This window comes from Mya arenaria, chromosome 4 (genome assembly GCF_026914265.1).
Source record: "Mya arenaria isolate MELC-2E11 chromosome 4, ASM2691426v1".
Lineage (NCBI taxonomy): Eukaryota > Metazoa > Mollusca > Bivalvia > Myida > Myidae > Mya > Mya arenaria.
Window position 1 is genome coordinate 21,713,104 of NC_069125.1, and position 25,698 is coordinate 21,738,801.

General features: G+C 34.2%; 2 long non-coding RNA genes across 2 annotated transcripts in view; one reads left to right on the forward strand and one right to left on the reverse strand.

Moving 5' to 3' along the window:
• The window catches only part of LOC128230585 (uncharacterized), a 319,871-nt gene that overhangs the window by 109,243 nt on the left and 184,930 nt on the right, over positions 1-25,698 (forward strand). The gene's annotated exons all lie outside the window — the stretch shown is intronic.
• Positions 11,600-13,037, reverse strand: LOC128230589 (uncharacterized). Its single transcript, XR_008260273.1, has 3 exons — positions 12,838-13,037; positions 12,072-12,214; positions 11,600-11,713 (listed from the first exon to the last, which is right to left on the reverse strand). It is a non-coding gene; the product is annotated as an uncharacterized LOC128230589 (long non-coding RNA).

A 25,698-nucleotide genomic window follows, 5' to 3' on the forward strand; every position in this document is an offset into this window, starting at 1 on the left:
AAACCTTTTCATGCAGTTTCTTGGAACTTGACAAACAGACCATTATGCCAAATCCTATCAAAGGCGATGCTGATGTATAACAATTGTGCCGTTCTGACTTCAAGACTGTCATCTAAGGCGTTACAAAAGGCGGTGTAAAGGAAAGTAAGTCGATGTCCTGAAAGGGTATAAAATATGACATGACGACGATGATTGAAAATGCTCTTGTATACAACCCGTTCTAACACAGAAAGGGTCGGCTCATCTTTTTTAAAAATAGCATATACATTAGCATCTTTCCACTGCCTTGGTAATACACCAGTATAGATAGACATGATAAAAAGGTAACGCAATGGGAGAGTCAAGCCATGCGTACATTCTTTCATCGCATTTATACCAGGGGCATGTTGAAATTTAGTAAGAGCTTATCAGCATTGCAAATCATTATTTGTGTGTAAATATTGGCAGGCTTTGGGCTCAGAAACTTGACCAACACAAATAGGGGCCATTGTTGATCTTATCTTGTTTTAGCCTTGGTATTTTCTTTCCACTCTTTTCAGCAATCGGTTTGATATATTTTAGAACGAAACATTACAACTGCACTCTATTTGACGATCATAAAATAGTGACTGAGAAACCAGACAATGTTTGACATCTTGACATCTTAACAATTTATTTTGACCTACTATAAAGTATAACCATAATGTTTCTTGAAATTTAATATTGCTTAAGGAACAAACGACGTCTTATGGTTATGCTTTATTATTTACAAAGTACATATGTCAGGTCGTTATAAGTGGAAGGTCTTACCTGAATGCAATGGCCATCTCACTAATTACATCAAACCATCTGTCTATGCAAATATGTGTTAAACTATTGATATATCGTTAGAAATTCGTTAAATATCCCATAATAAAGTAGCAAAAAGTGGTACCAAAGAAGGGTTAATAAACATTATTTGTTAATACTTTCCACCATTTGGATTCCTTCCGACAAGTTCTGGTTATAGATTACTTTTATGAGTAATAAACTCTTGTCAGATATTCTGTTGCAATTTGTGGTAGGTTCAGCCCTTAATTGTCACAAAATGACTGTATTACAATAGAACAGATCTCAATTGTTGTTAATTGGTATCGCTGCCATGTCTATAATTTCACTTGGTAGCGGCATGTAATAAAACCTGGTTGGCCTGGCCTGACCTGCTGACTCAGCATTTGGTGTCGGACCAGACCGGGCCAGGTTATATGCATTTTGAGAGTACAAGCTCTGAATAAAATGTAACACATCGATGGACCTTTAATTAAGGTAAAACTATAAAGCGTCCCGTGTTTTAAATGAAAATTATTTTGAAATCGGGCTAATCGTTTCCGAAGAGAAGTTTTCAATACATATAGTGAAAAGTAGCCCCGCCCCTGGCGGTAATGATGGAACTTTTCTTTTATTATTTTAATCGGGCCAGAGGATTCTGAGGAGAAGTTTTCCATATAAACATTGAGTGAAAAGAAGCCCCGCCCCTGGCGGCCATGTTTTTTACAGAATAAACATGCGGAGTTTCATAGAGGGTTACCTAAGGAACATTTCGGTGAAATTATTTTAAAAAAGGGCCAGCGTATACTGAGAAAAAGATTTTCAAAGTCAAATATAGTGAAAAGAAGCCTCGCCCTTTGCAAACATTGCATCGCGAAGATATTCATACAGACATATAGTAAAAAGTAGCCTCGCCTCCAACGTAAGGAATACTTCTGTGAAATAATGTTGAAATCGGGCCAGCGCTTCTGAGAAGAAGATTTTCAAAGGTTTCCTTTCAGTTACCATGACAACCAGAGTTCTGCATGGAACCAGTTTAGTGAAGGAATCTTAAAGATGACCACCCAAGAAATATTCCTGATGAAATTGTCCTATTTAGTGGTAAAGAATGAGGTTTTTTTAAGGAAAATGTTAATGACGGAAGAGGGTTGGACGGACGGACAACAGCTCACGCTGAGCACTTTGTGCCCAGGTGTGCTAAAAAGGTTAAGTTATTAGTAGGGATGCAAACGAATGGCAAAATTGATATTTGAATATTCGGTTATTGTTTCGATCGAATATTCGATAACCAAAATGAATATTTAAGAAATGTAGTAAACTGCTGTTATTGTTCGCTACATTTATAGCCGTGGCCTTTGTTATAACCGGTACACGCGACGGACCTGATTTCCCCCCAAATTAGACTCTGAAATTCCCCATTTACAGAAAATAAATCCAACTAAAGGCAAAGGATTTTGAACAAATAAAAACCTAAAGTAATTTAAATTCCACAGCATTCATATTTGTAAACAATGATATGGTCGTGAATTCCCGGTTGAATGTCGTGATGCACTAACGGGTGGTCGTTCTGTAGGATGCGCAACCTCGTTCTGGGATTGATCTCTACTAAATATAACTATGGATAAAACCAAACCTACTCGGAAATTAGTTCAATAATAAAACGAAAATAACCCTGAATATTTTACTCATCTTTTGCCTAACAATGTCCTTTAACGCTTTTCCATACGGTAACATTTCAATGCACGGACGTTATATGGACACATGGAAAATAGTTAAGAGCACATATATTAACTAGCACATATCATTCATATCATGACGGCGTTTTGAGCAATATTGCACAGCTTAATTGGCAGCCATGACACAACTTTGGTGGCTGATTCTGTTTATGCTTTTTTGGCATGGTAATCAAAATTTACGGAATATAATTGAAACGGGTTTGATGTCACTTGTCTAATACTATGTAAAAGCCAATTTTGTAAAAGTCCCGACGATACGTCCCTTATTTAACATGTGACGCATTTTGGCAATCTACAGAAAAAGGAGCGAGCGCAGCGAGGCCACAGGCTCGTACCTTTCTCTTTAGATCGCCAAAATGAGCTCTAATTTATTTGGTGTTCGCTAAGTTGAACCACTAGCTCCTCACTTTGAGCAGAAACGTGGATTTTTGCGCGAAAGTTAAACCGCTCAGGCGTTAGTTTCATAAAATGAATGTCGATCAAATTTTCGTAAAAAAGTTAGTACACGAACGTTTATAATACGCTCCGATTAAAAAAACAAACAAGTTGTTGTTATTTACATTATTATAATTACCTAGGTATGTTTGCGTAGTACAAAACTTTACTGGGGTGACCTCGTTAAGTTTTTTATTCATAATGATAAGTAAAAATTTTCACATTTTGGTTCTGAACTTGTTTGGTAGGTTGTATGTTATAAATAGCATTTTGAAAGAAGAAAGGTAAATGAGATTTTTATTTGATGCTTTTTCTCCCACCTCAGTTAAACAAAATTAAGTAAAAATGTATTTTTTGCCAGAACTCTTTTGTGCTTAGTGAAAATAATTGCGTACGGATATGCAATAATTCGTGGTTGTCATGGATATTCGCGCAGTGATTCAGAGTATGTAAATTGTCTGATCGGTCTTTAAATAGTTCTAAGAAGAGCGAAGCATTATTTCTTGAAAAGTGCGTTTCAACTGTTTTCTGGTGACATTTGAAGCGAGAAATAATTAACTCGCGTTCTAAATATTGCCACCAGACAAGGTTTCCATGATGCGCTACAGACGACAGTCTTCAACAAGGGAGGTAATTTCAATTTGGTGAACATTAAAAGAAGTTCCATACGGGCATTTTATCTTCGCCCGTGGGCAAGACAAGAATTTCTAGCATTGTCATGGAACTACTTATCTGATGTGGGAGAAATAAATTTCTTTTTAGTAATCAGTCTGTAACAAGTACAACAAGCAGTTGAGTATTCTCTTTGTTTTATAAGAACATATTCTTTCAGAAACCTGAGAAAACTAAATTTATACATGGTACGAAGTAAACGGAAACATGTTTTAAAAATCACCTTTAAACCACAAACATGAGAAGTTGAGAACTAATCCTTTAGCAGTTAAATTACAAAGACAATCTGTAATAAGATACTGAAGTGACATACTGGCTAGATAACTTAACATAGTAACACCTTAACATTTCAACATTAACTAGAAAAGAAAATAGCGGTTACGTTCCTTATTTCTATAATCGATTGTTCAAATTTCACTTTCCCTTGTCGCCGACACAGGCTTTTCCGATCAATTGTCGATTATAATCGATCATCGGCACAACACTACATGAAATGATTTCCATTATCAGGTGGATTCAAGTACAACATACTGCGCGATACATGGAAAATTTGACACGAAATATTACATGCAATACAAATTCGTTGGATCCCGATCAAAACCTGGTCAAATCAAATATATTTTTGCAAACGGAATGAGATTAGAAATACAAAATATGCGCTTAAGTATTCAAAAGGTTTCTTTCTTAATGAAGCCATGTGTATGAATATGTGCATAGCACCTACATCATGAAATTGATGGCAGTTTACTAGCTCCTTGAAAAGTCTTCGAAAAAAAATTTCAGGCCAATCAATGTAAGTACATATCTACTTCATAAATTGTACACAGATATTGAAATAAAACAATGCCATCGGTTCGACGGTTTGGACTGTCAAATTTGTATTCTATCTGATGAAAATTGTAAGGCGTACTGTTCGTCTGAGTGACAGTTTTCATGAAAAGTAGTGAAGATTTAACCTGGCGATGTCAAACTGGAAAACCTTGGCTTGTATATTCAGACTGAAGGTTTGGGTCCGTAGTTGACAAATCAACTCCATCCTAATAGCAATTATCTTTTCTTTGTCACACGATCCCTTTGTCCGACGGTTGCGCAAAAAGCAGACCTTAAGACTATACAGAAGTTATACTCTTTATGCATGCTATCTTGAAGAATAACAAAGACTGTGTGAATCTTAAGGCTTTATACCAAATACAAATACCTCGCAGGGCGAAAGTTAATTGTTAATATGATACTTTACCACAATGAGGTTTTCAGAAAGCTCCCGATGTTGTTGACGCTTATTTATATAGATTGAAACCTGTGTACATACAACAAATCTTGGTTTCAAAAACAAGTGTGTAGACGATAACTATGAAAAGGGGCAGGCAGAAAACGCAGTCATTCAATAAACAACAAGTGAAGCCGTTGCTATAATTCAATGAAGAACAAAAACGAAATGGCAAAAAATACACAAGCTGCGAGTGAATGCGAGAATATCTCACATTTATGTTTTTTCAATGCAATTCAGACAAGAACTCACGAAAATCGTTTAATTGAATTATCCCTGTTATAATCAAAACTCATAATCCATATACACTTTATAATTTGATTTAAATCATTTACATGGATGTAAAAATCTGATTTTTAATTAACACGCGTATACTTTTTGTGACCTGACATTATAATGAAATAGATATTTAATCTAAATGTCAAACATTTGTGATTCAATTAAGATTAATGGTAACTGAGTTTTCTTGCCCCTTAAAGTATGTGAACAAGTGTATGTGCTTGCCGGGGATTTAACACTTTACGCATAAAAGGGATACAAATCGAAATATAAGTGAATCGCAAAATGTCATCAAAATTATACACTCAAATGTTCTTCGATATACAAATAATGAGTATTCCTATATTCAGTCTATTGAACATTATACTTATACTATAAACAGTTACATACAACGCTAAATACGTTTTGACGGTTTAGATATTCTTTTACTAAAGGTATTTTTTGTATGAAAAAATACTAAAAAATGCATAGATAGAGGGGACAAATTAAGGGAAATTGTCACTCACTTTGTATTTCGGTTTGTCTTATTTGTCTAAAGTTTCCAACAGTAATGAGGAAAATATTTTATTTTATGCCGTTGCTTTTCTAAGTTTTAGAAAATAAGTACATAGAAACAACGTATTACACTACTGTTGATAAGTGCAGATTGTGGGAGGTCATGGTGAATTGCAACGGGCACCTGATAAGCCCCGCCGAATTTTATCAATGATTGGTCAGTCGGGTATGGATCGGCTGGCTTGACTGGCAGGGAAGGCCTTGTCATGTCAATTTACAATGTACATAGTTATGCTTATGGTAGGCATGATGAGCATGTTTATTTCTTCGTTTCAGCTATCATTTTGTGAATGTTTACAATGAAATAAAACAACGAGAAAAATGTAAGTTTGAACATGAAAGTTACCTTTACATAAACTTCATACAGTGTTACCACAAGAGACTACAACCGGATTAAGGAATCGAATTAATACATTAGAAATATGTTTTAATTGCTTGTTTAAATAGAATATTTTTGTTGTGAATCAGGAAAATGTTGAAATCGTATATCTAGGCCTTTAGGAATCATGCTTTATTGCTATGTAATTGTTATTGTTGTTATAAAGTTAAACATATGTTGACTTGAATTTGCGGATTAGAATAAATGGTATAGTTCATGTGAGAATGACTTTGTATGATTTTTAACCCTTTTTAATGGTAATAAGTATTTTACACTTTGGTCTTGTTCAGTTTCGTAAACTATTTAGGATATTAGTTTGAAAGAACATGTTAGTTGGAATCAAATATTATATTGAGTGAGTTCATGCACTAAATGAAACATAATTTATAGTTCTAGCATTGATTTGATATAGCACATGATCCCAAGAACATGTAGATCAAAGACCAGCGGCTTGGGGGAGTGGGCAGGAAAATTGCATGTTCATATCGTAATTTCCTATGAAAGAACCGTTTGATATTCAAAGTAATTGAAACAATCCACACACCCAAAAACTGCAATATGGCTTGACCAGCTGAGATGCCGTCAAGAATCGCTGCAATTGCTGCTTTTCACGTCACATCAGAAGTATTGAAACACTGATCTAGTAATATACAAGAAATCGCTGTTGCGTAACAAAAGCTCTTTTTAATAGACATGGCGGTGTGTAAAGTAGCTGCCCAGTGTACCGACACACCTGATACACATTTCCTGGGGTTTCGAACAAATAGTGAGCACTCCAAATGTCATGGTAACATTTAATTCGAGTGCCAGGAAAGAAAGCTACTGGATTCAATTGTCATCGTTTTCTTTCTGTATGACACGTTGGAGGATCCTGATCTGCGACCTTACGCAACCAATGAGGTACTGACCTCTTGGGGCAGTTACAGTTGGCAATACAAGAATGTCCCAGTATGTGTAGTATTTACTATTTATTGATCTATCTGGTGAATACAAATTAAGACGGAAAAAATAACTCTTCACTTTTCCAAACTATTTCCTTACCACAGCTGCTGGCATTTAGTATGCAGTCTGACATACATGTATAAATCCGAAGTGTCTGACTCTAAAAGAACGTGTCGAGTGTATTAAATTATTAGAAAACGGCCGTAGTGCAAGAAAAACTGTGTACGGACTCAAATCAGTTGCTTGCTTATGCTAACAACTGAAGTCCAAACACTCAAAGACAGAGGAAAATTACAGGAAACGAGGACTCAATGAACATGGTTTTTGACTCACAGAGGGCATGATAATGTCGGCTCAATGTAAATGCACTTTAAAGAGACAGAAGTTAAGCAAACGAAAATGAATGATTACTTTAAAAATTGAACTTAAAAATGTACATGTAGTTGTGTGGACTATTTTTTGGTGGTTTTTTTTTATGCTACGTATTAGCTTTCATATACTGCATTATATTTGTAATTTTGCAAAATGTTTTTTTCTACATTTGTATTCAACCTTCTTTAATGGTACTGATGATACTGATTGTGGGGTGAGGTGGTGGTTAAGATACACAATCGACCGCTGTTTGAACAAAGTTAAAGTGTCAGAAAAGTCCAACCTGGACTAAGTGGCCACCTGTAGTAAGCAGCCACTTTTACCATTTCCAAAAGGTGGTCACTTAATACAGGTTTTACTGTAGTGGTCCTTTACCAAGATTATTCAAGGAAAAGCCCTGTTGTCTTAAATGGCTCAAGGGGTCTCAGGTTTTCTATATATTATATAAAAATATCTTCTCTAACTGCAAATCTCAGACCTTGCAGACCATCTCAACTGCAGGCCTTTGATATTAAGATGTACAATCTCATTAAGTGGTATTTTTCTAAGATTGTTCATATCATGAACATTGTGATGAATATTGTCCCAGCCCAGGGTCCCGGGTTTTCTATATAATTAAATAGTTAAAGCTTTGAAAATGTTCTTCTCCCTATCCACAAGGCCAACACTTATAATAAGTGGTTTGTACATATATGTTATGGCTATTTACCAATAATTTTTCAAATCCTGTCCCTGTGAGTTCTTGGTTCTTTTAATAATGGTAAAGTGAAATCTTTGTCCATTGGTTGAAACTGGTACCGCTCCTGGGATTCCCTGATTTTCTATAATAGCATTTCTTTTATATTAATATCTAAGAAAATCTTAGAAACAAGAAGGCCCCACCCCAGACCATTTGTATTTGGAATTTCACCTCGTGTAGTAGTTTGTAACTACCTAGAAACCAATCACTTCCTTAGCAACGTTTGACATCTTTAGCAACAACTTTCTTCTTTATCAGCCAGCCACCTCCTTAACAACTAATGGCTTCCTTAGCAATCAATATCTTTATTACCAACCACTTACTCACTATGCAACCAATGATTTTTTTATGGATTAATGACTTCCTTCGCAACCATGTTCTTCCGTAGCAACCAATGACCACCTTACCTCCAAGAAACTAATGACTTCCTTGGCAACCATTGACTTACTAAGTCACTTATTACTTCTTTAGCAACCATTGACTGCATTAGCAATCACAAACCTTTTCAGCTACTACTTACATCCATAGCAACCAATGACTTACTTTTAGCAAGCGATTACCTCCATTGCAATAATTGACTTACTGAGCGACCACTTACTTCTTAAGCAACCAATTATTTTTCGAAGCAACCAACACCTTCATTAGCAACCATTTACTTCACAAGAGGCAACTTGCATCCATAGCAACCAATGGCTACCTGAGCAACCATGACTTTCCCAGCAACCTATGACTTCCCTGGTAACAAATGACATCCTTAGCAAATACATTTTTTCATACTAATCTATAACTTCCTTAGCATTCCAAAGACGCCCTTTGAAACCATGACTTCCTTACAAACTTCATTGTTAATGTCAACTTTCGAGGATATAAGTTTCATTACATTGTTTTATCCAACAAAATTTGAAGCTTGTAGATTGTGTTATACTGATTAAACATAATCATTTAATGATTAAATAACACTTTATTTGCACTTACCACATGTAATTCCACAATTTGAACCCAGGAACGTTGAAATGTAACACCGGATGTTCCTCGTGATAAACCGGGAAACGGTGTCTCTGTTACTGCGCAGTTTGTCAGAATGTGAACAAATATCGGTTATAAACAACCATTTCATGATCAAGCATATTTTGATTGATGTCCTTTCGTTTCAAAAAAATAAAATAATACTGTTTTTATTTCAGAAACACCTCACATCATCGGCCAGAAATGTTTGCACCTTACCGTCATACAAACGTAGTTACCAAAGTCCTAAAGCCGAACAGCTGACCAACTTTTACGGTAAATTAAACACACGTTAACAGGTTATGATCAACTAAAAATCAACAATGAGTGTTGCAGAGGGTTTATTGCTGAAATTGACGTGTTTTTTTTATGTTGACAACAAATAACTAAGTTTTAAGCTCGAAAATACCATGAAAAATCAAGGGGAAAAGAGTGCGCGATTTTATTTTCGCTTTTTCTCGTTATTCACGTTAGCGCCACAATGATCAAAATCTCGTTCCCATCCACAAATATTATAACGGCATAGCGGCATTAAGCACTCTCAGTGCTTTAATGTATGAATGTGTTTTGAGATATGTAAACCTGATGGCATACATACTTTATAATACTTATTGTCTGGAAAATACAGCATGTTCTTTTGATATCAGACGTCAGACGTGTAAATTAATTGGTTTTAGTCTGATGTTAAGGCATTAAGAAATTCAAAAGAACAATTATAAAGATGGTACCCCGCCCCCCTTTACGAAGCTTTTACCAGTGTCTATGTAGTAGCTCACACATATTTTCAGTCTAATGTTCAAACTAGCCCATTCAACAGTGCTCCCTTGTGGTGTAAGCCATTTATGGGTTTTTTCAGTGCGAATAACATAGTTGTAAACTTGTCCCTAAATGAAGCGTTAGTCCATCAGTGCTTTCAACACTTCGATTTATATTGTAAGGAACATGAACATATGAAAATCTGAAGATCTTACACTTGCTGAGAAATTTATCTTAAAGTATGGATAACAGTGGCGGATCCAAGACTTTCTTAATGGGGGGGGGGCACAACTAATTGTAAAAAATGTTTAATGCATTATTTTAATCATATGATGACATGGAATTAACATTTGTCGTCGCTGTCAATGATGTTCCGCAGCTTCAACCGTCTTGGCTGCATCCTTGCAAAGTCTGTGACCACCTCGACGATGTTAACATCAATGTCTCTGTTTGCATATATAAGACACATGCCTTTCCTTCCCCATGAGCGACCATTTGACACACATATGTGATGTAGAATAAATACTATATAAACCTACCGTAATCAAGTATATTGATTGCACTCAACGATACCTTACTTTGGATGTCATTGTCATTTAATTTAACTGAAGTAAAAACAAAACAAATCCAAAAAGGGTTTCAAATAAATTATTCTCTATTAATTTACAAAGGCTCTAGCATGATTCCGAGAACTGGGCGTTAATAAAGGCGAAATGGAAAGTTTCAAGGCGGCAACGTTTTGAATTTAAGGTATTAGCCGCGTAATACACACTTTTTTTAAAAGCTTTAACCGACAACATAGTTATAATCACGGTACACTATGGGACTTTTATCCAAATTTTGAAGATTTTTTACCGTGAATTAAAAAAGTTATTGATGTTTTATTACACCCACCCCCAAACTCCAAGGGCTACAAAGAGCGACAAGTAAATATTTTGTCTATATTTGAATTTTTTTCACATTATCAGAGATTATGAAATAAACACAACAGTTTCTGGTAAAATAAACTTCAGTTAACAGAAAAATAAAGTTCAAACGAACACATTATTGATACACATGGAAAAAAATCATTTTGATTGATCTTATGATTCTTCGGAAAAGAGCAGTTTTTCGATGTTTGAAAATATATAGCAGTTTTATAAAATTCATAAAAAATAGTTAACTATAAGGCAAGCTGCTGAAATCATTTTAGATATTATCTATGATGTCTATTGAACAATTTAAAACACAATGTATGATAGTTTACCGTCCAGTTTTGAAGAAAATATACATAATGTCATGTTACCATACATTTTTATAGCTAATAAAATGCTTAAAAATCAACCTTTTTCTTGTAAAAAATTATAAAGCTTAATTGGACTTATTCATAAAATGTACTCTTTCAAATAAATGATTTTTACTTGTGAAACTAACTCAGAATACAGAGTTTAAAACAAATGAGTGTACTTTTAAACTAAAATATGTGAAGAAACAAGAACACTAAGTGGGCTCGCCCCTCCAAAAATATCAGAGTGAAAGTTCTCAACTAATGTTGATGCTTTTTTAATATTATAACATGTAAACAATCTCTGTGGGTAATTTGATGTATATCTGGTTTATTTTGTCATTGGTATTCTAACAATTAGTGTTTTTTTCACAATAATTCTTCACTCTTCAACATTTGAAGTTTGGTCTGTTCCCATGCTTTGTACTTGTAGTGTGTGCACAGATGATAACTACTCAATGCTGAGTCAATGCTGATTTGGTTTTCATGCACCTTCAGGTACTTTACCCATCAAGAATGTTTAATGCTGTAATGGAAAAAAGTTGTACTTTAAAGCCTTTCTAACTAATTAGTATAGATAATTATACTGCCATACATATACAAAATAAAATATAAACAGTTTAATATTTCTCGACATTATTTTGAAAAAACAACAACAAGCTGATACATACATGTATATATATATAAAGAAAATTATTGAATTTATCAATAAAATTCATCATCATCATCATCATCATCATCATCATCATCATCATCATCATCATCATCATCACCACCACCACCACCACTTGACCACCATCACCACCACCACCACTTGATTATTGAATACAGTAGGTTTATAAAAACAAAAACCAAGTCAAATATGTTTTATATGAAATACTCACATCATCTCGATCAGATGCGACTGCCTTGTGGATGGACATGGCTGTCAAATCCGCTCTCAAGGATCCAACATAGTATTTAATGCAGGCTGGAATTCTTCATAACCCAGTCTTGTTGACTAAGTAATATTCAGTCATTTTCCTGCCTGGAAGAAATTAGACTTCTGATTATCAACCAGCAGAAACTACCACCGTAAAATACAAATGCACAAGTATTATACATTCTGCACTAATATCTGTTTTAGCCAAGAGTAAGGGTTGGTAGGCACAAATGTGTAGTTGTTGTGCATATGGTTGATAATGATTCACAACAGTATGGGGTTTTAACGAGACTTACACCAAGCTAATGAATGTCAATAGTGTCCTAGCAGATGCGGCTTCAAGCCCCAAACCACATACAACTTTTTTTCACAGGTTAATTTTGAAAATATGCATTTTGTAAACAAATAACGGGTATGTACATGTATTGTGGTATGTTAGAAATAGGTCACGTACCAAAACACATCATTTTTAAACAAAATTTTAAGTCTAATATTTTTCTAAGATAAAACAATCAATTTAAAGATTACATACTCATATTATATCTTAAACATAAGTTATGTACATAAGTACATATAAAAATATGTAACATGTACATAAGTACATGTAAAATATGAACATGCTGTCTAAACATTTAGCTAATAAAACTGATTTAAGAACTCCAAAGATAAATTTAAAAAAAAAACGTTTTTGAACACATCAACGTACAAAACTACTCAAGGATACTTACATTCAGAGCCCTTTGATACGAATATCCAAGTTCCATGCCGATTGTTGACAGTTCGTTTTTTCGAGAGAAAATCTTCTCTTACGCGTATATTTCACTTATAATCCATGTTTAACTGTAATGACTCAAATTGTTAGATGTATCGTAATCAACTGTCAGCGTGTACTGTTAGTGTTTATTTATTTTAAACGTATATTCATGAGAAAAACATCACAATGTTTCCAAATCCTACGATGTAGAAATTCCATTATTGACCTATGAATAGCCGGGAAATACCTTCTGTTTCTAAAAATAGCAACATCCGGTACAGGCCGAATACGCCCGATGTTCGTCGCGATCAGTTACGGCGAGTGGCGATATATGTCGATGTTACCCGATGTTTCCCGAGTTGTATTACATGGCTAATACCTTAAACTTTTGTTAAATGCACGTCTTGCACACATGGACGATAAGTTAGTTCCTTATTCCTTATTCCTTTTTCGAATAAGGAATAGGGAACTGGTTCCTTATTCTTATTCAAAATAAATAATTGTAGATATGCATAAAATCACTTCTTTGTGATATTTTCATCACAATTGAACAACTTTGTGAATAAAATAATGCACGAAAATAGAAAAAATCGAATAAGGAATAAGGAATTAGTTCCCTATTCCTTATTCAAACTCGAATAAGGAATAAAAACTTTTTAAGTAATACATTTTTTCCAATAACTATGCAGAAGTGGTCTACATAAAAGGTTGCGTTGTTGCATAAATGCATTGTTTATTCAAGAAGGTTTCAGTGCTTCAAGTGCTTTAAAAACGTTCCAAAAACCGAATAAGTAACAGAATTTACGAAAAAAACTCAATTTCAAAGTGCTTAATTAGCTAATTTTTTGAAGAAATATCAAAAATTAATCTTTTTAAACAACTTGAATAAATGCATTTACTTATTTAAAGGGATGGAGAGTTTCAATTTCTTTATAACGCACACTAAGTCGAATAAGGAATAAGGAACTAGTTCCCTATTCCTTATTCAAACTCGAATAAGGAACAGAAACGGTGAATTTTCAACTTTTTAATTTAGACATATTTTGATCAAATAACTATGCAGAAGTGGACAACATAAAAAGTTTACAGAAATGCATTGTCTATTCAAGAGAGTTTAAGTTCTTAAAGTGCTTAAAAACGTACCAAACTCCGAATAAGGAACAGAAATTTGGAAAACTTCAAAAAATTAACTTACTCGTTTTATCACTTTTCGACAAAATAACTATGCAAAAGTTGTCTATATAAAAAGTTTAAAGAAATGCATTGTCTATTCAAGAGAGTTTTAGTGCTTAAAGTGCTTTAAAAAAGCTCCAAATTCCGAATAAGGAACAAAATTTACGAAAAAATACTGAATTTCAAAGTGCTTCATATATGCTATTTTTTCACGAAATATCAATTGCACATTGATCTTATCAAATAGTTTGAATAAATGCGTTGTCCTATTGAGCAGGATGGAGTGTTCCAAGTACTTTATAACGCACACTAAGTCGAATAAGGAATAAGGAACTAGTTCCCTATTCCTTATTCAAACTCGAAAAAGGAACAGAAACGGTGAATTTTCAACTTTTGAAGTAAGACATATTTTGATCAGATAACTATGCAGAAGTGGTCTACATGAAAAGTTTACAGAAATGCATTGTCTATTCAAGAGAGTTTTAGTACTTAAAGCACTTTAAGCACTAAAACTCTCTTGAATAGACAATGCATTTCTTTAAACTTTTTATATAGACAACTTTTGCATAGTTATTTTGTCGAAAAGTGATAAAACGAGTAAGTTAATTTTTTGAAGTTTTCCAGATTTCTGTTCCTTATTCGGAGTTTGGTACGTTTTTTAAGGACTTTAAGTACTAAAACTCTCTTGAATAGACAATGCATTTCTGTAAATTTTTTATGTAGTCTACTTCTGCATAGTTATTTGATCAAAATATGTCTTAATTAAAAAGTTGAAAATTCACCGTTTCTGTTCCTTATTCGAGTTTGAATAAGGAATAGGGAACTACTTCCTTATTCCTTATTCGACTTAGTGTGCGTTATAAAGAAATTGAAACTCTCCATCCCTTTAAATAAGTAAATGCATTTATTCAAGTTGTTTAAAAAAGATTATTTTTTTATATTTCTTCAAAAAATTAGCAAATTAAGCACTTTGAAATTGAGTTTTTTTCGTAAATTCTGTTACTTATTCGGTTTTTGGAACGTTTTTAAAGCACTTGAAGCACTGAAACCTTTTTGAGTAGACAATGCATTTCTGTAAACTTTTTATGTTGTCCACTTCTGCATAGTTATTTGATCAAAATATGTCTTAATTAAAAAGTTGAAAATTCACCGTTTCTGTTCCTTATTCGAGTTTGAATAAGGAATAGGAAACTAGTTCCTTATTCCTTATTCGACTTAGTGTGCGTTATAAAGAAATTGAAACTCTCCATCCCTTTAAATAAGCAAATGCATTTATTCAAGTTGTTTAAAAAGATTAATATCTGATATTTCTTCAAAAAATTAGCAAATTAAGCACTTTGAAATTGAGTTTTTTTTCGTAAATTCTGTTACTTATTCGGTTTTTGGAACGTTTTTAAAGCACTTGAAGCACTGAAACCTTCTTGAATAGACAATGCATTTCTGTAAACTTTTTATGTAGACCACTTCTGCATAGTTATTGGAAAAAAATGTATTACTTAAAAAGTTTTTATTCCTTATTCGAGTTTGAATAAGGAATAGGGAAGTAGTTCCTTATTCCTTATTCGATTTGTTCTATTTTCGTGCATTATTTTATTCACAAAGTTGTTCAATTGTGATGAAAATATCACAAAGAAGTGATTTTATGCATATCTACAATTATTTATTTTGAATAAGGAATAAGGAACCAGTTCCCTATTCCTTATTCGAAAAAGGAATAAGGGACAAGGAACTAACTTATCGTCCATCTTGCACACACATATCTTGTTGACATTATTAAAAGCAATGACGAACATATAATGAGTACATGTTAACAGTTTAAAACAACTTATTTTTCTGATATATATAGGATATATTCTGAAAATAGTAACCATATTTGTTTACTTTTGATAAGCTGTCTGTGTAAAATGCGGCGCCTATTTATCATAATCGAATGTTCGGGCCCTTATTTCTTTTTTCAAACGACTTTTTCGTTTCGTGTACTATGCTATACTTTGAAATTGGCAAACCATGAATAACGGAGCACGAGAATCAGGTTCAATTGTTTATTTGCTCAAATAATTATATAAACTTTAAATTGCGATAAAACAAATTATTTTTACAGTTAAATCAATAAAGATGTGCCCCAAAAACATTACTTGCAGGCCAGCTGGGGGATGCACGGGCCCTCAGTGACCCCCGGTATATAATGCCTATATTACAGAAACTATCGAATTAATATACACGTCAGAATGAAAGTCTTATTAATGAAACGAGTTTGATTAAGATTCTTCATTTTAAGATCATCAACTTGGTTACAGATTAGAAATTGACCATCAACCTTCATGACAAACTATTAATTATCCTGCTTTGTGTTCCTATGTCCCCGTCTTAAGGTGGCACAACCCCTAATGAAAACCTCCACCTGAAATTCTTCAATTTTAATGCTTTAATGTTGTTAAGCACAGGACTACAAATCTTTTGAGGGTTTAAGGTTGTGGTTCGAATCCAGCCAGAAGCACAACTATTATTTTTCTTCTTTGTTTTCATTAGCTAACATTTATACAGAAGTTTATATTGTATTTTCATTAAAAATTAATTAAATACATTTCTACACATAGATATTAGCTTCTGTGAAGATTTTATAACTTGCAGGCACGACTGAAATAGGTGGTTGGGGATTACAAACTTAATTTGTTTTTAAATAAGACGGTAAAACATTTTGATCTTTTGGCATTATGTTCCCAAAAGATTAAAGATAATTATAAATAAAGAACAAGTCGTGAGTATTTCTAGAACTTGTTGATCTTGCTATTAAACGTCGATGTTCCAATTTTACGCGGTCAAAACAGTATGTTAAAATTGAAATATCATATGGCTATTTCAGTACAGTATGATTATATTTGTTGGTGATGTGATCAATAATGTATTATTTCTGAAAGCAAATATATTTCGTGTTACTCTGATACCAAATTATTATCAAATTGTTGAAAAATAAATTAAATAAAGTATTTTTCCTCAACAATTCTGAAATGGGGGTGGGGTAATTCAAATGTAAATAAAATTGTTATTTGACGGTAAATTTCTTTTATATTTTGTTTTTGAACCCAGGAAATTATACATATTAAGAAATTATGCGGCTGATCATAGTTTGAAATGGTGCCCATTAGGGGTAGGCTATCTTAAGGTATATATTTGTTTCACAACTAGTATTATTCGCTATAGGATATTCGGACGTGGGTGATTTTTGTTCCAATAGTAAATTGATGACTGCTAAACTTCAAAAAAAAGATTTAGATATCATTAATTGATGAAAACCTTTTTTAAAGCTATTCAGTTACCATCACGACATACTCGTATTATTAGAGTATTGAATATCCGGTCGTTATTGGTATTAACGATCCTGGTTTCTATGGCGATATTCTCTAAAACTTGAACGGCTCATTGACCTTTTAAATACTTATTTGAAACACGCTTATAGCGGTTTTTTTCACGTGGTATATGTTAATGTAAGTATTTGAAAAAAATATCATGAATATCAGGTTAATGATTCAAATTCTGTCTGCTTCATTATAAAAAACAACATTTGCTTCAAACAACTTCTCAACCTTAACCACAAGCCTAATTGCAACCAAATTTGCAAACTCTGAAAACCATATTCTCACAAACCGACAGAAATATCCCTAAGGTGGTTCGTGATCAATTCCTTTAATCCACGTTGGTTCGTTAAAAACTGCCGACTGGAGCGAGGCTAGTTTTCACTATAGAGGAAAATCTTCCCTCAGAAATAAAGGCCAGATTTTAAAATAATATCACAGCAATAGTAGACCCGTTTATCAAAATCCTTTACGCCATGTTGTTTCGTAAAAATAACTTGGCTGACAGAGGGAGGGGCTAGTTTTCACTATAAGACTTTATGGAAAATTTTGAAAATCTTCTCCTCAGAAACCGCTGACCAGATTCCAAAATAATTTCACATAAATGATCCTTAGGAGACCCATTTGATTGTTTTAGGCCATGTGTGTTCGGAAAACAATTTGGCCGTCAGGGGCGGAAGATAACTATATAACTTCATGGACATTTTCTACATCAGAAACCGCAGGTCAGGGACAGTGATTACGAACAGTCTCAAGTCTGAGTTCAGACTCAAGACTCAATATGGCAAAACTTCATTTCATTGTAATTTTCCTTCTATCCAAGCATTGATGGTGAAAGAACATGTAGTTGAAATAAATTGCTATTGGAATGTTTTACTATTATTAACATATTTTTTTTTATAAAAGAAATGGAATAAATTATTGATTTCTGTTCCTTCATAATATGCTTTTCTGAGTTTGAGTCTCGACTTGGACTTGAGACTGTTCGTAATCATGGCACCATATATTAATTAAAAAAAAAAAACGGTTTCTCCAGGTGCACTTTATCAACCTTCTTCAAACCATGTTGGTTCATTAAAACAAAGAGGGGCTGATGCTAGTGTAACGGTCCGCTGTAGGCGGCTGATGTGCGTTCTTAGTATAACATTCCGTTACTGCAGACGAAGTACGTTCATAGTACGTATATTTACTGGGTTGGTGATATGCAAATTAGCAAAGCCCGGGCTCCGTGTGGATTGATACAAAGACCAGTGGAGCCCTTCAGGGTCGAGCATGCTTTTCTCTGAAGGGATCTATTGGTGTTTGTTTGACGTCGCACGTTACAAATGGTGGCAGCGGTAGGATGCTAACAACTGCCGAATCGGAGTTGCCTTACCCACGAGTTTCCCAGGCGAAGACTCGGGCTCCTCGGAGGGGAAGGTAATGAAACGGTCCGCTGTAGGCGGCGGATGTGCGTTCTTAGTATAACATTCCGTTATAAACGGAAGTACGTTCATAGTACGTATGTTTACTTGGTTGATAACATGCAAAATAGCAAAGCCCGGGCTCCGTGTGGATTGAGAATTTACTGTATATAAAGACCAGCGGACCCCTTCAGGGACGAGCATGCTTTTCTCTGAAGGGATCCTTGTTGGCCTTGTTTAACGTCGCACGTTGTACTAGTTTCACTCTATGGAACACTTTGAAAATCTTCATCGATCAGAAACCGCTTGTTATTTCAAAAAAATCTTTCGGGGACCCTCTTTCAAATTCCTTCATGCCATGTTGGTTCGTTAAAAGAGTTGGCCGCCAGGGGGCGGGGCAAGCTTTTATTTTATGGGAAACTTTCAATATTTTCACCTCAGAACCCGCTGGCCAAATTAAAAAAAACAACATCCTATGGATATTTCTTCGAGCCATGTTGGATCATAACATATGACTATCATATAAATTCTCCATTAGAAACCCTTTCACTAACTTATAATCACAATATAGGTGATTAAGTGATAAGTGGAAAGTGTGAAAGAAAGTCAGTCGCAAAAATGATAAACAATCAAAGTAACTCGCTCATCTGGTCAGAAATTGAAATGTATGAGTTTGAAATAAAGGTTGCTTTTTTTTCTTCAGAATCTGTGAACACAATGTGCACAAATTCAGATTGTACAAGTGCTTGAAATGTACCCCTTTTATTTTAATTTATTGGCTACTATGGAAATAGTAGATTGTTGTTATTGGATAAATTTCAATGTTTAGTCTTAAACATATGTTTCTTATAAATAATATATAATTCAATACTGTAACATTTATAATCATTTATTCAAATAGTTTCTGTATTTATGCAAATGATTGTCATAGCAACACATTTTTAAATAAAGTTTTGATGCGCTTTGTGCTTTACCAATGATTTCATTTTTGTCCCTTGTTATGTTTAATATGAGATATATGCAGACGAATTTACTGAAGTGGTCCGCAATGGGGAAAATCCGTTTCTGTAGAAGTGCAAATGGTTGCCATAGCAACACATGTATTATAATATATTTTGATATGCAGTATTTCCATTCTTAATTATAGTTTCTATGGAAGCCCGTTTTATAAAAACAAACCATTTGATAAGTATAACCTGACATAAAGTAACAATAAGGCAACATATGAAGTAACTCATATCTGATTGTAGCTCCAACCAAGTGTTTGTCTTTGATTGTTTTGTTATTGTTTTTTGTTGTTGCTGTTTTTTTGTTGTTGTTTTTATGATAAAGTCTGAATGACAAGTAAGAAAAAAACTCATATCAAATATACATATCTTCGTAGAAAAAGTTTATCTATAAATATAATACATGTATCATTACAATGTAATAGAATATAAAGCCTATGACCGTAAACCTTTCATACTTCCATGATGTAATATCTATCTGTATGTGTATTACCTACTACTAGTAAATAAACCTAGATAACCAGTTACTGCTAGAAGCCAAAAGTGCATTTATAGCTAAGTGGTTACACGAATCTTATCTAGTTGCCAAGATGTATTCTCAGCAACCCCCATATTATATGAATGTACTCACGGGGGCATCGCCAGTATTGTCACAGAATTTGAACTCGGACTCTTGTACACAAAAGATCATGCATCGCTTAGATAGTATGGACACAAAAATAGTGGGCGAATTACACAATTTAAAGATTAGTGTTCAAGGTATTAATGACCGTTTGACCAACATGGAGTGCAAAATCAATTTGTGAGCGATCAATACGATGAAATATGCACTACAACATTAGAAAACTCAAATAAAATAGAGGTGTTGAAAACGGAATTAAAAAGTGTAATATTTGAAAACCAGAAACTGAGAGAGCATGTGGATTTAACCAATGAGTCTGTGATTGATCTTAAATGCCGATCTATGCGTGATAATTGCTTATTCTGGGGGATACCTGAGGGTCCTGGGGACTCAATGTACCAGCAGCCTGTCCAACATGACGTAATTTCCGGGGACAACGCAGGCGGAAATGCATCAGGTCAACCATCGCAATTCATCGGGGGCAGCAACAAATTCGGGGAAAACTGTGAGGCAAAGGTGTATGACTTTTGTAAATCTATTTTACACATGAAGCAAGTGGAAACGTCCGTCCATATTGACAGAGCCCACCGTGTCGGTAACTTTTCATTTGGCAAAACTCGCCCAATTGTAGCGAAGATTTCGGACACTAACTCCAAGATGTTAGTTAAGGATGCACTGAGGAGGGTTAAACTTACAAACAGGGGCCCTAATGTCAGCGATCAATATCCGCCGGAAGTAAACGAGCGTCGACGCCACCTGTTCCCGGCACTTCGGAAAGCTAGAGATGAGGGGAAAAAAGCTACGCTAGTCAGAGACAAATTGTACATTAACAATATACCTTTTAAACCTACGTCGGGATCAGACTCAATTGTTCCATACGCCGGCCACGTCCAACGGCACTAGTCCGATTTCAACTCATACTCTAACGCTAGCCGATGGTCAGTGCCTCCAGCCGCTCCCACGATCCAGCCGTATGTTTCTGAAACAACGCACTCAGTGACCCAACCGTCATCTATTTCGACGCCCAAACCGTTGTATGCGCTACCGTCCCAACCACCGTATACGACAGCGCCCCGACTATCGTGTACGTCGATGAATCAGCCGACAACTGTGCCCAGGACTCAGCCGACGACTGTGCCTAGGACTCAGCCGACGACCGCGCCGAGGCCACAGACGACCGCTTCATTGACGACGGCGACGACGACTGCCCCGGGAACTCAACCAACGACGGCACCGAGGACCCAGCCGACGTCTACACCTAGAGCTCAGCCGACCCCGACGCCCAAGATAACAGGTCTGCCGATACCTACGCCAATATCAGACTAGGACATTGGAGAAAAGCGTGCCATCAATGTTGGTTCATGGAATATTGATGGTATAAAATCATGCATCAGTGATCAGGAATTTATTTCTATTGTCAATTCATATGATATTTTATTTTTGTGTGAAACGTGGTTAAAGGAAGGCGATGAAATTTCAGTTGAAAATTATAATGTGATATCTGTTCCAAGACCGGAAAGTAGTAATTCTAAAAGGGGTCACGGAGGGGTTTTATTATTGTACAAAAATAAATATAGTGACGGAATATCATTGTGTGAATATGACAAAAGTGGATTTATCTGGATTAAACTAAGTAAAGATTATTTCAAGTTCGCAAAAGATATTTATGTGTGCTTTGTTTATATTCCACCAAGCAATTCCTTTTATTTTCAATCGCATGTAACCGGCTTTTTTGAACTGATTGAAAACGGTTTAAGAAAATATAGTGACAGTGGATTAACTGCAATTATCGGGGATCTCAAGTGCAGAACAGGCGGTCGGATGTTTTATCGAATACACATGACTTTGACCAATTTATTAATTCTATTGATAGAAATGACACTAATATATTGCCTAATTTACCAGCTAGATGTTCTATGGATAAAACTATTAATACACACGGAAATAAACTTTTGGATTTATGTTTAAGCTGTGATGTGAAAATTGTAAATGGCCAAATAGGGGATGATGCTAAAATTGGCAATTATACATATTATTCGGAAGCCGGTAATAGTGTAATAGATTATGTTTTGATTTCCTCGGAATTATTTCCGGTTGTTAATAATTTTATTGTACACGATTTGCAACGTTTTTCAAGACATGTAGCTGTTGAACTTGTACTCTCAGTTGACATAAAACGTAAAATTACAGATTTTGTATCTAAAACAGTTGATATACTGTCGTGGAATCGTGACAATATAGAATGTTATAAAAATGCAAGTTTCAAATTCAACTGGATTTTGTAATATTATAGACAATATTGTTGAAAATAATTGTAATATTGATTCAGGAATCGATTATTTTGCTAAGTTTTTATATGATAAAGCTTTTAAAGCTTGTGGTAGAACCTTAAACGTTGAACATAAAGAACCTAAGCGTTAATTTAAAAATCCATGGTTTAATCAGGAATGTGAAAAGTCTAGACGGGAATTTCGTTTGGCTAATAGAGATTTTAGAAATTTCAAATGTGGTGATAACTGTAGAATATTACTGTTAAAGCGTAAACACTATAGATGTGTAACACGCAAATCAAAGAACATTTATAATGCTAATAGGAAAGATGTTTTACATAATTTAGCAGCCGCAGAAATTCTGGTCAGAAATTAAAAAACTTCGCAGTAGCAAATCAGGCATTTCAAAGTTGTCAAAAGACGATTTTTTTGACCATTTTAAGATTTTTGTTTTGTGATAGCACGATGTTCAGCGATGATGAAGTTGAAAGATCTATTTTAGATAGTAATGATGTTGTTAATGTTGAGCAATTAGACAAAGAGTTTGATATTGAGGAAGTAGGTAAAGCTATTGCAATTCTTAAGCGAGGAAAAAGTAGTGGTACAGACAAGTTAACTGCGGAAATGTTTATCGAATGTAAAGACATATTTGCTCCGATGTTAAGCAAATTATTTAATTATATGTATTTCAACCCTCTATATCCGACTAGCTGGACAAAAGGTATTATTGTCCCTGTACCTAAGAAAGGTAATCTAAACGATGTAAACAACTACAGAGGCATTACCCTCACAAGTATTTTTTCGAAATTATATTCAATTATTCTAGATAATAGGCTGCGGCTGTGGGCGGACAATAATAACTTACTGTCAGACTATCAATATGGCTTTAGAAGTAAACGAAGTACTTCTGATTGCATATTTGTTTTATGGTCTATTATTAACAAAGTTATTAATAATGATAAACGAAAGTTGTATTGTGCATTTGTTGATTTCCGTAAGGCGTTTGATGTTGTTTATCGGAATGGTCCGCTACGGGGTTTCTAGTAGGATGGTATCAATGCTTAGGAAAATATATGATGTCGTTGCTTCATGTGTCAGAGTAAATTCAGAGTATACGGATTTCTTTGAAAGTCATATGGGTGTAAAACAAGGGGAACCACTCTCTCCACTTTTATTTCTGTTTTTCATTAACGATATGCAACAGCATTTGGATAGCGATGACGTAGATGCTGTTACTATTGATGATATTCGTATATTTATGTTGTTATTTGCAGATGATACTGTGTTATTTTCATATTCTGCTGATAGTCTGCAAACAATGTTAAATAATCTGTATAATTATTGTAAGACATAGGGTATATCTGTCAATATTGAGAAAACTTGTGTTATGGTATGTAAAAAAGGCAACCATTTAGAAAACGTAGATTTATATTACGACGGCAAGAAATTAAATGTCGTTGATAAATTTACTTATCTTGGAGTAACGCTTTCTCGCAACGGTACTTTTTTGCAGGCTCAAAAGCATTTATCTCAACAAGCCTTAAAAGCACTTATTCTCTTTCTAAATTATTTGAGCTTGTTGTGCTTGATATAAGAGATAAGCTCAAATTGTTTGATGCATTAAAAAGCCCAATACTTAATTACGGCTTGGAGATTTGGGGATTTCATAAATCGTCCGATATAGAACGTGTTCATCTTAAATTTTTAAAACATATCCTTTGTGTAAGACAGCAAACTAGTAATGTCGCTGTATACGGCGAATTAGCAAGATTCCCAATGAATGTTTTGCGAAAAATACGTATTGTGAAATTCTGGTTTAAATTAAAGAGTAAACCTGATTCACTTGAATACATAGTTTATAATATGAAAAATGACCGCGGTCAGTATATTAATACATGGTCTTTATCTGTACAAAAATTGTTTAATGAACTCGGGTACTCGTTCTTATTTGCACTTGATGTTGTATCACAAGCCCAAGTTGATAGTGTTGTAAGACGAGTATATGATGTATATTTACAAGATTGGGGTGATAGTATTAATTCATCACCAAAGTTAGATAGCTACAGAATTATCAAATCAGAATTTGTATTAGAAAAGTATCTTTTATGTATTAAAAATGATAATAATAGAATGATGATGACGAGGTTAAGGTGTTCAGCACATACTTTATTGATAGAAGAAGGCAGATATAGAAATATTGAAAGGGAAAATAGAATATGTACTAAATGTAATATGAACTGTGTTGCTAATGAATACCACTTCTTACTTATATGTCCATTTTATCGTGATCTTAGAACATCCCACTTGCCTAAGTATTATACACGTTGGCCATGTTTGTCCAAATTTGTAACATTATTGTCAACAACTAATGTAAATATTATCAACAAAACCGCAACTTATTTATATCAGGCTTTTAAACGACGAGGTTAATACTTTTTTAAATAATGATATGCTTAATTATGAAGATGATCTTATATATCAACCCATATAGTTTGCATACTTTTCTCCATAATATTATACTAAAATTATGCTGATTTATTGTACATTTCACCACCATGCTTGTTTATTCAGTGTTGTGGCAATGTATTTAATGTATTTGCCAATAAAATATTGACTTGCCTTGACTTGAGTTAACCAATTATTATGTATGGTGGCATACTTCTGCCACCAGATAACCATATAACTAACTAGTTAATTAAGTGGTTAACTAGTTACGTAACTAGTTAACCACTTAATTAACTAGTTAGTTATGTGGTTAACTAGTTACGTAACTAGTTATATTTTTTCAATAAATTAAAGATCATAACGGGAAATAAATGCATGTTAGTGCCTACAACTGCCATTTTTGTATTATTTTACCAGCTTAATGTTAAGTGATTAACTAGTTACGTAACTAGTTAACCAGTTCTCTCTTATCTATAAATATATATTGCGTAATATTTGGAATACCCGTACTGTATCATAATCCTTATTCCGCATCTGCACGGGAAATATATCATACATGACA